Source organism: Antechinus flavipes, chromosome X, assembly GCF_016432865.1.
Source record: "Antechinus flavipes isolate AdamAnt ecotype Samford, QLD, Australia chromosome X, AdamAnt_v2, whole genome shotgun sequence".
Lineage (NCBI taxonomy): Eukaryota > Metazoa > Chordata > Mammalia > Dasyuromorphia > Dasyuridae > Antechinus > Antechinus flavipes.
The window spans coordinates 85860619-85874914 of record NC_067404.1 but is presented as its reverse complement, the minus strand read 5'-3'; the positions used below and the strand labels follow the sequence as shown (position 1 = coordinate 85874914).

Sequence of the window (14296 nt, the reverse complement as noted above, 5' to 3'; positions counted from 1 at the left end):
AATTCGCATCCCCCGGGCTAACAATATTTAACAGAACAGATCGTCATCATTTTAACCCAGGATTCTACTCTGAGGAGAGGAGAATGGCAGACTCTAGCCCCAACCTCCTGTTTCCCCTCATGGCCAGAATCAAAGTCTCCCTTTGAGAAGAGCAGCGGGGGAAGGCTATAAAACTGTGCACATCCTTTGACCCAGCAGTGTCTCTACTGGGCCTGTAGGCCAAAAGATCATAAAAAGGGGAAAAGGGCCCACGTGTGCAAAAAGATTTGTGGCGGCTCTTTTTATAGTGGCCAGGAACTGGAAATTGAGTGGATGCCTGTTGGAATCTTTACAAAGTGTAAAGTCATTAGAGTTGATAGAGACAATAATTATCTAATTTAGCATGGTTCAGGATGATCAGCTGGGGAATGACTGAATAAGTGATGGTCTATGAATGTTATGGAGTGTTATTGTTCGGTAAGAAATGACCAGCAGGAGGATTTCAGAGAGGCCTGAACTGATGCCATTGACGTGAGTAGAACCAGGAGATCATGGTACACGACAACAAGAAGATTATAGGACGATCAATTCTGATGGACAGGAGTTTTCTCAACAGTGAGGTGATTCAGACCATTTCCAATGATCTTGTGATGGAGAGAGCCATCTGCACCCAGAGAGAGGACTGTGGGGACTGAGTGGGGATCATAACATTGTATTTTCAGCTTTTTTTGTTGTTTACATTTTGTTTTCTTTCTCATTCTTTTTCCTTTTTGAGCTGATTTTTCTTATGCAGCACAATCATTGTGGAAATATGTATAGAAGAACTTCACGTGTTTAATAACTTATGTTAGATTACTTGCTGTCTAAGGGAGAAGTGGGGTAAGGGATGGAGCAAAAAATTGGAACACAAGATTTTACAAGGGTAAATATTGAAAGCTATCTCTGCATATGTTTTGACATTTTAAAAAACTATAAAATTTGTTCACAGAGAATATTGGGGGAAAAGCAGCTAGAGATGTCTATTCTGCCTCCTTTCAAGACACAATACGCCCGTGCCACATGTGGGAGAATAGCCCTTGCTACACTTGCACTCCTTACCTCATAAGATTAGGACAAGGAAATTTCTTCATAAATCTTAAAGCTTTTCTCCTTAATTCTTCTGTACTCATTTTTCTACTCTTTTCTTCCATCAACTCGTCTTTTTCCTGTCTACTCTCACCTCTCTAGACATGGCATTCTACTATCTGGATGAGGGTGTCTGGATCTCTAATTTATTTATTTATTTTTTTTAATACCTTTTTATTGATAGAACGCATGCCGGGGTAATTTTTTACAGCATTATCCCTTGCATTCATTTCTATTCCGATTTTTCCCCTCCCTCCCTCCACCCCTTCCCCCAGATGGCAAGCAGTCCTTTACATGTTGAATAGGTTACAGTATATCCTGGATACAATCTATGTGTGCAGAACCGAACAGTGTTCTTGTTGCACAGGGAGAATTGAATTCAGAAGGTATAAATAACCCGGGAGAAAAACCAAAATGCAAGCAGTTTATATTCATTTCCCAGTGTTCTTTCTCTGGGTGTAGCTGCTTCGGTCCATCTTTGATCAATTAAGGCTCTCTTTATCGAAGAGTGGATCTCTAATTTAGATTCTATCCACTGGATAGAGGCATTGAATGCAGAACAAGAGGAAGACAGGAGAGTTTAGGCTACTCACAGATGGCCAGAAAACCATCTAACGGCCAAAAGTGGGGATAGGACTAGCTCTGTGAAACAATGGATATACATACCTGTTAGAATCCTTACAAGGTGTTAAGTGACTAGAATTGATAGAAACAATGCTTATGTTTACACTTTTCAGAGTTCACACATTAGCTCACACGTTGGAGTTCACAAATTCGGGAGATTCACAAGTCAGAAACCCACAATCCCACTCTCTCAGAGGAGGAGTCAACTTTTGGATTCACACCTTTAAGAGATCATATATATGAAGCTCTTAGAGCTTCAGTCAAGAGACTTGAAGAGACGGAGAAGTGAGAAGTCAGTTGAGGAGATTGACAAGCTAGAGACTGCAGTCGGGCAGAACGAAGGATTCGGAAGAAGAGAGGCTGAAGCTGGCAGAGGGCAGAAGCAAAGGACTAGCAACAAGAACTCTCGGACCCAAGGAAAACTAACCGGGCTATTTTGGAAGAGACAATAAAAGATTGGATTTTAACTCCTGGCTGTATTTGAGGTGATTATTGATTTGAACTGAAACTAAGTCTGCACCCAGAGAACGATTACATTTTAGAAAAGAAGAAGATTACATTTGGGCACCTGAATGTGGGACTGACAGGACCAGGACCCTGATTTCAGTGGAAAAGGCTCTGATCCTGATCTCAGTGGAAAAGGCTCCGATCCTGATCCAGTGGAAAAATCTCCTCCACCCAGAAATTAGGAAAAGAAGAGAACAGCATTTTGAGAAAAAAAAAGAAGAGCATTACACATACCCTTTGATCCATCAGTCTCACTACTAGGTCTGTATCCCAAAGAGATCAGGAAAAGGGGAGAGGACCCTTATGTACAAAAATGTTTAGACCGGATCTTTTCTGTGGTGGCAAAGAATTGGGAATTGAGGGGACGCCCAGTTGGGGAATGGCTGAACAAGTTGAGGTATTGGAATGGAAGGGAATATTATTGTTCTATAAGGAATGATGAGCAGGCTTATTTCAGAAAACCCTGGAGAGACCGACACGAACGGATGCTGAATGAAGCGAGAAGAACCGGGAGAACGCCGTACACGGTAACAGGAGCATCGGACAGATGATCGACTTTGATTGACTCAGCTCATCTCGGCACGCCAACGAGCCGAGACGATCCCAAGGCACTTGGAATGGAAAAGGATATTCAGATAAATAACTATGGAGTCGGGATACAAATTGAAGCATACTCTTTTCACTTTGGGTTTTTTTTCATTTCTCATGGTCTTGCCCTCTTGTTCTAATTCTTCTTTCACAGCACGCCTAATGTGGAAATATGTTTCATGGGACTGTACAAGTATAACCTGTATCAGATTGCTTCTTGTCTTGGGTAAGGGGGAGGGAAAGAAAGGAAAGAAGGAGAAAATTTTGGACTTAAAAACCTTACAAAGATAAATATTGAAAATTATTTTTCCATGGAATTTAAAAAATAAAATAAAATTCTATTAAGTATACAAAGGAGCATAGAGTGCCTTGCTTGGAGTCAGAAAGACATCTTCCTGACTTGAAATGTGCCCTCAGACACGTATTAGCTGTATGACCCTGGGCCAGTCACTTACCCTTGTCTGCTTCAGTTTCCTCATCTGTAAAACGAGCTGGAGGAGGAACGGCAAACCACCACACTATATTTACCGAGAAAACCCCAAATGGGACGACAAAGACTTGGACACGACTGAAAGGATTGAACAACCAACTGGGTGAGGAGGGTCAGGGACATAGGAGAGATAACGAGCCCCCTTTTCAACATGAGGTTGAGGTGCCCTTGTGAAAGACAGAGAGTTCAAGGCAAGGTGGCTGGGGACCCCTTGCGTTCTGTTATTGACCCGATAACTGCAACAGTCTCCCGTCCTTCCAGGTCTGATCCCCAAGAAGCAGTGGGGAATCTCAGAGACTCACCTGATGCTTGCGGGCTGGGCTTGATGGCTGACACGGGCACAAATGGCGCTTGCAGAAGAGCTCCCCAGCTCCCCAAGGAGCCAGCACATCGCCTGCCTCAGGCCTTGGTGTGGCAGCCAAAGGGGGGGCACTCCTCGGAGCTGGCAGTCCCTGGTTTTCCGTTTCCACATCAGGCCTCTCTTCCCGACTGCCCCCCGGCGTACCGGGGGAGGCTCCTGGCCAGGGGGGCAAATGCTCCGACCCTCCAAGTGTCTTCCTCCGCAGTGGGCAGGAGCAAGCCCGCTCTGGAAAAGCAGAGCACGAGCCACCATTGGGAGCGGCAGACTCTCCGTCGCTAGATGGCAGCAGAGCCTCAGAAATGGCTCGCGAGCCGCTCCCAGGGAGACAGCAGCATGATCTCCTGCTCTCCCGACTGGCAGCCTGGCAGCAGGCCCGGGAGCGGGGCCCAGGCAAGGGCGGGCCTGCAAACCCGGACTGGGCCCTAGCGGGGCCACAGCCGGGCATGGGCACAGGCACACATCCGGGCAAGGGTGGGGGGGCGGGGCCTGGGCAAAGGTCTTTGACCCAAGGATGGGCATGGTGACAGGCACTTGTGGGCAGGGCCACCGGCACAGCAAGCCACGGGGTGGTCGGGCAGAATCACGTGGGCACCCCGGATCAGAGCAGGACAGAGCTTGTGGCTGCCTCAGTCTTGCCTGAGAAGCCAGCATCAGACTGTCTTCTTCAGGAGCCCTGGAACCCCGCCTCTGGCTTATAGAAGTTGGGGGGGGCCCAATCCCAGTCATCCGGATCCAAGCCTGAGGCTTTATGGACACCACTATTCCCGCCACTCTGGAGCTTTTGAGAGAAAGGCTTGGAGGGACAGTGCATCCCTTGGACATCCCGGGGTGAGGGCAGGGAAGCCCTTCCAGGCTGGGTCACTGGGAGCCAGGCTCCATCTGAGACTAAGGGGACCTTTGGGAGCGAACAGAGATGGATTGGGTATGCTTTGTTTTTTTTCTAAGTCAAGTCTGGCAGCGCAAACCACGGGAGGGAGTCTCATTGGAGGGCCGGCAGTGGTGGGGAGTGGACTGTAGTAGCCAGAAGGAGGGCACAGAGTCGAGGCCTTGGGGGAACAGGCAATGGCATGGGATGTTGTTGTTCAGTCATTTTAGGTGCGTCCAACCCTGTGGCTCTACTTGGGATTTCCCAGGAAGAGATACTGCAGTGGTTGGCCATTTCCTTCTCCAGCTCATTTTACAGAGGAGGAAACTGAGGCAAACAGGGTAAAATGACAGTCAGGAAGTTTCTGAGGCCAGATTGGCACTCAGATATTCTTGTCTCCAGGCCCAGGGCTCCATCCACTATGTGGATGCCACCTAGCTGGCATTCAATAGGTACACACCACACTCTTGGACTACTTAGCCACCACTCGAGTACTGAATATGGTGCCTGGGCCACACCCTTCCAAGGCCTACAGAGAGACATGGTGTTCACCAACCCCCCACGTGCCACCCCTGAGTGTGCCAGGACATACACACACACACACAGAGCTGGAGAGCATAAATTCACACATCCAAGCAGGAAGACAAGAGGAGTTGGGTTTTAATGGAGGAGAACAGTCCAAACACTGTGCCTCCTTCTGCACCTCCAGTCCAGCAAAGGAGGGAGCCAAGGCTCCTCAGCAGCCCCCCTGGACTCAGTTTGCATCATCTCATTGACGAGTCCCCATGTCTTTCAGCGTCTGTGTCCCTTTACATCAGGGGAGGGAACAAATGGCTTGGGAGCTGCATAAGGCCCACAGAACCATTTGGTCTGGCCCCGCAGGCCTTGAAGAGCTGAAAGCGAGGCACCACAACCTCCCATCACTTCAGGTTTTAAGCTGGCCCTCAAATGATGTTCTAAATATCCAGAGAGCCCTGGGCAGAAAAAAGATTCCCTATTCCGGCTTTACATTCTCTTGCCTCTCTAGCAGTGGTTCTCTTGGACCACCATTCCTTTAAACAAGTCTTCCTGAGCTTCCCCGAATCCTGCAGCAGCATCGGTTCTTCCTGGGAAAGGAGATGCCTTCACATGAAATCACCAGTTGCTTGGGCTGGCCCCCACTACTGGGCATCTGATCCTGGGCCTTCCAGGCTTTTGTTCCCACGAGGCTGGAAAGGAACACTCTGTGTCTGTGAGGGACCCTGCCCCGTCCTTGACATCTGCCCACTGGTGACATCCCCGGTTCGGGGGCCATGAGTTCCGGTTCTCTTTCTGACCAGCCCCACCCCACCCCCATCCCGCTCCTGGGTCTCACTTAAAACAAATATGGCACGAGAATTATTTAGGACAGCTGGGTCTCTGTCCATCTCAATTTCAAGCTCAAGCTCAAGGTCACTCAGGGCCCTCTCCATCTCAGCCCGAGCCCCAGCTTACTTCCCAGCTCCCCTTCACAAGGCTCCCCTGCCTGTACCCCTTGGGCCATTCCCTAAGCCCTCCAGGGGCCATCCCATCACTTCCCCAGCCTTGGGGAAATCCCGGTCACCCCTTAAGGCCTGGATGAAATGCTACCTCTTCTGGGTGGAGGAAGCAGAGGAGGCTGCCCCGGGGAGTGGGGGGGGCGGGGAGGATTGCCACAGAGATTGGCTGGCAGGTCAAGGCAAGCATAGGGAACAGGCAGAGCTGGACGGGTCAACCGGTCAGTCTGAGGCCTCTGGAAGCACTTACACCTCAAGGACATGGGCAAAAAGAACTGGAGAGGCCGATCTGCTGACCTGAGCAAGCGATCCAGTGCCGCTCAGTCATGGAGATTTCCCTTCAAAGTGTGGCCCTCCTTAGACAGCCGCCGGCACCCCAAAGGTGGCCGGGAGCAGGAAGCCTCCAGGCTCCTCGAATAACCCAGCGGGTCTGGAGTGCCATGGATCATGTAGAGGGCGGCAACTCTGGAGAAGTCTACTTGAAACAAGGTGTTAACTCAGTGGAACTGATGAGAGGATGCTTCTCTAGTTCCCGCATATTCAGTGCGCTGTAAAGATAGAACTACAATAAGGTACAGAAGGGCCAACAAGGACTGGACGACGGACATTCTCTCGTTGAGCTGCCTCTCGGGGCTCTCCTGCCTCCTGCACTAAGATTAAGGCTGGGCCAGAATAAAAACTAGACTCCATTCTTGACGTTCTCGTGGTGTCCATCCTGCCGAGACCAAGGCCCGCACGAAGGACCTCCAGAAAGCCAGCCGGGACATCCCAGATCCAATCCAATCCACTGGCCAGCACTCCTCAAGGCCTCTTCCCGGGCAAGGCGCTGGGCAGCGGGCTGAGGGGCAGCCCCAAAGGTCAGAGAGGGAGAGACCCTGGCCTCCAGAAGCAGACTCTCAGAGGGGGCCCCAGAGCGCATTTAAGGGGGCTGGGCAGTGGCCTGCGCTGCCGCCTCCTCTCTGCCCCGGGCAGCACAGGGGAAGGGGAGGGAGAGGAGGGATTAGGGCCCGGGACAAAGGGCCCTCCCCGGCCACTCCCTAGTCTTCTGCCCTCACACCCCAGCGCCCCCCCAGTCCCAAGGGGGACAAAGAGCACCCCGGCAGCCACGGCCCCCGCCCCCGGCTCTCCCTTGCAGACTGGCAGATGGGAGCCCCAGCCCGTGAGGACCATGGCGGGAGGGAACGAGGAGAGGCAGGCGAGAAAGCTCCTCGCCAGGCTGCGGGCCCAGTCCGGCTCCGACCTGCTGACTCCGCCCTCCACCAGCGTCCCCCCCCCCCCCTTCTCGGCCTGAGCCGCGGGGTCCTCCCCCTCACAAAGACTCAGAAGCTCCGGGGGCCCGGGGCCCGTCCTCCCAAGCAGCTCCGCGGCTCAGCCTGGGCCCCAGAACGAAGGGGGGTCGTGGGATGGGCCCCTCCCCCAACGGAGCTGGGCCTGAGCTCACTGGCCTCAGCGGCGAGGCAGGACGGGAAAGGCCTGGCTGCCGGGCCCCATAGGCCTGCGCGCCCCACGCTTACTCCCCTTCCCCCCTTTCCCTCCCCCCCCCCCCGCTCTAGCAGGGTACGGACCCTAGGCTAGTGGGGGCTGGGAGGGGGGCGCGGGCGCCGGGTCTGGGCATCCTGGGAGTGCTGCCCACTGGAACCTCCTCACGGCCCTGGCGGGAAGGTCCCCTAGTCTGCAGAGGCTGACCCAGGGCCACCCAACCGGCGAGCGGGAAGCAAGCTCAGGCCCCCGATTCCGAGCCCTTTGGGCAGCCCGCGGCCCCGCGCCTCCCTCGGGGAGCAACAGCGACCGGCCGGAGAAAGGGGGCTCCGGGCTGGCCCGGCCCGTTAACCCCCCTCCTCCTGCCTGCGGCAGTCGGGGGAAAGGGGGAGCCACGCCGCCATCCCAGCCCTTCCCACGTTCCTCTCTCCTCAGCACCAGCAGGAGCCGAACGGAATAGGGGGAGGGGGGGGCGGGGAACAGGGGAAAGGGTAAGAGGGGGGAGAAAAATCTCGGCCCCCTCCCTATTCCTTCCTCTCTCCCAGCTTAGCTCCTTTTTCAACATATTCCACCCTCGGCCTGTGGCTCCTGAGGATAGAGCAGGGATCCCCTCTGCAAGAGAAGGGCAGGAAAACATCTGAGCCCCGCTGCCCCCCACCCCAAACCCCGGCTTCGGTCTTTTGCCCCTTCGTACTGTCCACACGGGCAAAGGGAGAGGAGGAGCAGGAGAGGAAGCCCTAACGCCACCGCCCTTCTCCCGCAACCGCAACCGGTGCCCGACAGAGAAAGTGACCATCTGGGTCCCGGCATGCCCCGGGGCGGGGGGGGGGTCCCCAGTCCCGGGATCTGCAGCAGCACAGGGGAAGGGGCGGCATGGGAGGGATGGAGGGCAAAGCGACCACCCCCATACAGATTCCTCCCCACTGAGCACCATCCGCAGCAGAAAGGGGGAAAGCGCGGGGACATCGCCGTCCCCCTTCTTCCCCCCAGTCCCTCGGCCCCCCCATCTTTTCTCCCAGCCTTCCTCCTTTTCTAGGATGTTCCAGACTCAGCCATTGGGCTCACAAGAGGGAAGGGTTGGGAAGAGGGAGGAGGCAGCCCCGAAGAGCCTGTCCAATGAGACTCCTCCCTCTGCGCCACTGGCTAGGCCAATGAGGAGGGAGCGCACCCCCTCCTACGCAAGCCCCCCCCAATCCGCTCTCCCCAGCCTTCCTCCTTTTCTAGCATCTTCCATCTTTGTTCTTTGGTTGGAAAGATGGAGCCCCTTTTTAAGTCTTCTTTACCGGGCCGGGGAGACTCCTCCCTTCGGCTCCCCGGAAAGAGCAGGATGCGAAACCCTCCGAGCTCAGCCACTCCCGCGTCCCACCTTCTGTGTCTGCCTTGCTCTTTACGCTTTGCCGTTAGCAGGGCGAGGAAGAAGGGAGGGAGAGGGAGGACACCGGTGGCCATTGTCCTTCTCTTCCCCACCCCCCCCATCCCGCAGCCAGCCCCTGGCACAAAGCTAATAACCCCCATCCATGCCCACACCATTCGTGGTTCACTGATCGCTCCTTCCTCTCACCGTCTGCAGCAGCACAGGGGAAGGGGAGGCCTGAAGGGGGCCCAGAGCCAAAGACCACCCTCCTCCGCCACTCACCCCACAGACTCCTCCTCCCAGGCGCCATTGGCAGCGGAAGGGAGGAGCGCCTGGACCTTCCCCAGGTGTCTCTGTCTGGCCTTCTCTTCCCCCTTCCACTTTTTTTTAAGTTGTTCCATCCATGGGCATTAGCCCATGAGAGGAAAGGGAGGAGGCGGTCCCTGTGGCCCTTCCTTGAGGGCCCAGTCAGACCTCTATGTGCACCATCAGCAAGCCCAAGGAGCTTCAGGGCTAGGTGCCCCCCTCATATTGAAAACCTCCCAGCCCCCTCTTTTCTCCACACTGCCTTTCTATATGTTCAACCTCAGTCAGTGGTTCACAGGAAAGAAGGGGAGGAGATGGAGGAAAGAGGCCTGTGGCTATTATTCGCCCTCCCAAGCTCCTCTTTCCTGAGTCACCAAAAGCCTGGAGCAGGACAAAAGCCCTCTTCACTGATTTTCACTCGATTTCCAGCTGCTGGGCTTTGCCTGCTCCACCATTTTCTATCCCAAGGCAGTGATGACAAAAAGGAAGAGAGAAGGGAGGAGCTGAAGGCTGCTCCCTCCCTGTTGCCTACGTTTCTACTGCTGCATCCGGGCTAATTCTCACTTCCCCCTTCATCCCCATCCCCCATCCCCATAAGAGGAGATTGGGGAAGGTGAGCCGTTGTTGCCATGGCTACCGTCCCTCTCATCCTCTATTAAAGGATGTTCTAGCTCTAGTCCTCGGTGCCGGGAGGAGGGAGAAGGGGGAGGGCTAGAGAGTGCTAAAAAATGCCTTCTCTGTTTACAATGGTTCTCAGCCTACTCCATCGCAGATAGCTCAGAAATAGAGAGACCGTGTCCAAACACCCCTCCCCAGCTGCCTCCTCCTCCCCCTCCTTCCACCCCGTCCAATTCTAAGATGGAGACTTTGTGCTCCCCTAGCCGTGTCTGCTTAGCGGCCAAATAATGGCAGGCATAGTCTTCAGCGTTGGAAGGGGCAGGACTGGGAGGAGGGCCTTGGGCTGAGCAGAGCTTGGCTGGGGGGCCTGGGAGGCGAATTAGCCAAGGTGCTAGGAGAGCAAAACACAAGATCTTGAAGGGAATCCTGCTGTGGTGGCCAGCTTATGCAGGAAACCCAGGGGATCCTGGTGTGCTCTGGAGTCCTTCTGAGGAGAGTGGCCGGCTGCTCTTGGGGGGCCGACCTCCCCACTTAAGGGGAGGCGCTACAAATGTTTGCATTCTGTTTGCTTTGTCTTAGGGAGAGCTCTGGCGAGTGGGGGGAAGAGGCAGTAAAATGACTCGGATATAAAAGTCACCCCAAAATTATCTTTGTCTTTTAGTCATCTGATAATAGGGTGGCTCAAAGGGGGGTTGGCTTGTAGCCACCCCCATAGATATGATCAAGGCAAGAATCTGTTACAAAGCACTAAGAATGGGACCATAGCCCTCGGGAGCCGGCTTCTTTGGACTCTAGCGCCAGAGGGGACGGAGAATCCGTATCTGAGGGGCCCCACAAAAATAGCCCTGAATTCCACACAGCTTTGAGGGCAGAGGGCCGCCAGTGACGGGAGCAAAGTGGAAGTTGGAAGAAATAAGCCTGTCAAATATTACCTGAAACATCATCTACCTGGGCTCTAGGCCCACGAGACCCAGAACTGCGCTGGGGTCCCACAACTGGGAGTGTGGTCTTCTCAGATGCGGTCGGCCTCCCTCCCTCAAAGATCTCAAGCTTCAGCTCTGGACTCGGAGCGCTGACTGGACCCATTCCTCCCATGAGGAAGCAGCAGCTTCTCATCTGAGCACTGAAGTCCAACCCACTGCCACATGTGTGGTTTGACATTCAAGACTAAACAAAGCAGTTGGTGATATGGGACAGGGGCTCAATGGAGAGACTATGGCTGAACGTGGAGATCTAAGAGCCACCTCCAGAGAAATGATAAAGGAACCGGAGGGAGCTGAGCGCCCCAAGATCAAGCCTGGAGAAGATACTGGATTAGCCTCCTACCTCACTGCTCCCCTCTCCAGGACATCTTCCACTTGGAGTCACTCAGGAAACTCCATTGGCTCCCTATCCCCTCCAGGACTCCTCTGTTTGACTTGTAAAACCCTCCCCAGCTTGCTCCAGTCCTGCCTTTCCAGACTAAATACATACAACCCACCTCCATGCAGGCTTCCTTCCAACCAAATGTCTTATCCTTCTTCCCATCCGAGATTCCATATCCTCTAGAAGAGAAGCCTTTGCACCTCTATACCTGGATTGCCTCCCCTTATGACCCTAACCCTCTGAGCCTCAGCTCAAGAAGTCACTCCCATTGGAGGCCTTTCTCGGTCCTCCGATAGCTAGTGCTTCCCCGCACTGGCACTACCACCCCCCAAAACCCTGGAACCTATTTTGTACACGCTCACATGTAGCAGATGTGCCTTCTGGAATATAAGACACTCTCCTCAGAGGCAGCTCCTGTTTCATTTTTGCCTGATGTGTAGGCACATATGGGTTGGTCGATTAGAACCTGCTAACTCCTACCTTCTCCAAAAAGCATCGCCGAGGAATCCTTCCACTAGGCCGCAAAGGAGGCATCCTTCCACTTAACCGCAATGGCCTTTAGCTCATGCACCATTTTCAGGGAAAATGTCAAGATAAATAGCAGTCCAGGTGCCATAGCTACTCATTTGTCATTGGACAAAGAGTACCAACAGCCAAGGCCTATTTTCCAGATTTTGATAATAGCCTGCTCCTTCTTCCGGCCCTCTGCTCCATCCTGCAGGCCCACCTAGGTCCAAAGGCAGTTTGTCTTTGTTACCTGGACCACCCTAGCCAAAGAATTCATTCTCAAGTAGCTAGTCTGCTGGTATGTACCTCTGTATTTACCGGGTTGGTCTAATGGGGTTAGAAGCCAAACTTGTCAGTCCCTGGGCGGGGGCTTTGGAAGGACCTTTTTACTCACCAGGTCCAAGATGAAAGAGGAGACTTTATAGGAGTATTTGGTCAAAATAAGTGGCGAGGCTCCGGACAATCTTAGGCCTTCGATTTCCATGAAGAACAATAGCAATAAGAAAACTTGATTTCATGAAATCAAAATCACTGCAACATCACTTATTAAAATCAATTCTTCCAAGTGAAAAATGAGATGTGTGGGGAAGAAATGGCCTAGACAATGATCGTAGCAATTTCATGCAGAGTCAACTGGTAAAAAAAAATAGATGTTTTATAAAATATATAAAATATAGATCGATTATCTTCACAAGAAAAGAGCAAAAGAAATACTGGTTACCTTTTGAAGTAAACAGCAAGAACCTGACGTACAGGCTTTGATCACTAGAGGGCCTCAGTTGCACGTGAGATGAAAAGGAGCTGTCCCTCGGCTGAATCCCCTGCATTTGCTTCTAGTCTCCAGGCTAGCTCAAACTGGCACCTAGGGCAGTTCACAGCTGTGGAAAGAGGAGGGGACAGACCATGGTATCGGGCATCCTTATAAAGCCAACCAACAAGCGATTCCCCAATGCAAGAGGGACACAGCAGGCCAGGAGGACCTTCCAGATCACCCTGGGTCAGGGGGACCACCAGGAAAGCGTTCTCTTTTGGTCTTCAGGGCTTAAAGACAGGAACTCCTGGTGTGGGGAGGGTGGCCATAAAAGTAACCTGAGACAATAGGCCAGCAACTCTTGGAGAGGAAACATAAGGCACTTTTTCTGCAGTCGAAAAAAGGGCTTTCATCAGTTGTTTCAGGTTGCTATGAGCCCATTCTGGCAGAGACCCTGAAGTGGCTGGCCATTCCTTTCTCCAGTTCATTCTACAGACGAAGAACCGAGGTAAACAGGGTGAAATGGCTTGCCCGGGGTCATATGGCTAGGGAGGATTTTGAACCCGGAAAGAGGAATCTTCCTGATTCTAAGCCCAGTGCCCATCTGCACAGATGACTTTATTCCATCCTTTTCCATTCAGGTCTCGTGGGATTGCCCCTGGTATCAGTTCTATCCTCTCTTCTCCCACCTGTGCATTTGTCATAGGGACAAGGTCATAGGGAAAAGGCTAGATTTTGAGAGAGGTCAGTTTGACTACTTCCTATGTGACCATGGACTTGACCTCTCTAGGCTTCAGTTTACTCATCTATAAAATGGACAGAATAGCACTGGATCAACAAGCATGAGTTAAGCACCTGCTCTATGTGGGGCAATGTGCCAGAAGCAGCAAACATCGCCTGTCCTCGGGGAGTATATGTTTTGATGGCAGAAACAAGCCAAGTCAAGGAAGTATTTATGAAGCAGTTCCAGATAGTGTACCAGGCACTGTGGATCCAGAGAAAGTCCACAGCGAGTCTTTGCCCTTGAGTGCATATATAAGCATGCATGACATTCAAATAAAGCAAGCAAAATCAATTAAGAGGGATGGGATCAAGGAGGCACCTGTCAGAGTTGGTCTTCTCGTGGAAAAGGGGCATCTCATTTCCAGAAACTTGGAGGGGAAAGTCTGTGGGGCTTTGAAGGGAAGGGAAGGGAGGAGAGGGAATCTCCTTTTCCTTAGTAAAGTAAAAGGTGAGGGCCTCAACTGTGAGAAGGAAGCAGGGAGGGCTTCCTCTCCTGGAATGGTTTCTGTGAGGAATGAGCGAGGCCAGTAATTAGGGAGGAATAAGAGTTTGCTTTGCTGCGGTTAAGGACCTCGTTGAATTTGGACATCACAAATTTGATGTCCCCAGTCAACAAGGTCTGTGACTCCCTCCAGCTGTATTCAGCACCAGATGAGGGAGCAGGGGCTGAAATGGCAGACCGGGGGAGTAGTTCAGGGTTGGGATTTGTCAAGGGGCTGAACACGGGCTAGTAGGCCCAGGAAGCAACTGATCCCAGGAGAAAGGGTGAAGTTGGATCAGTTAACTATGGGGTGGAGATTGGGCAGAGTGACAAATCAAATCAGAGCAGAGAAAGTGGTGTAAGAAAGAAAGGGCTGAAAGATTAGAGGTAACAGGATCTAGTCCTAGATTTAAAAGGACCAGAAAATCCTATCATAGTTTTGCTGTGAAGAGTAACCGAAATTCTAAGTGCCAGAAAACTGGAAAATGCTTGGTTAATGTCAGCTGTGGTAGTGATGGCCGTAGTGGTTGTGGTGCCACGTACCCCTTTCTCATCTCCACCTTCAGACTTAGTAGCTTCCTCTGCCCCGATCCCCTCAG

At 52.6% G+C, this 14296-nt stretch overlaps 1 long non-coding RNA gene across 1 annotated transcript; it reads right to left on the bottom strand.

The window, feature by feature from the left end:
• Positions 1-5181: 5181 nt before the first annotated feature.
• Positions 5182-8538, bottom strand: LOC127542660 (uncharacterized). Its single transcript, XR_007948776.1, has 2 exons — positions 6351-8538; positions 5182-5747 (listed from the first exon to the last, which is right to left on the bottom strand). It is a non-coding gene; the product is annotated as an uncharacterized LOC127542660 (long non-coding RNA).
• Positions 8539-14296: the final 5758 nt, after the last annotated feature.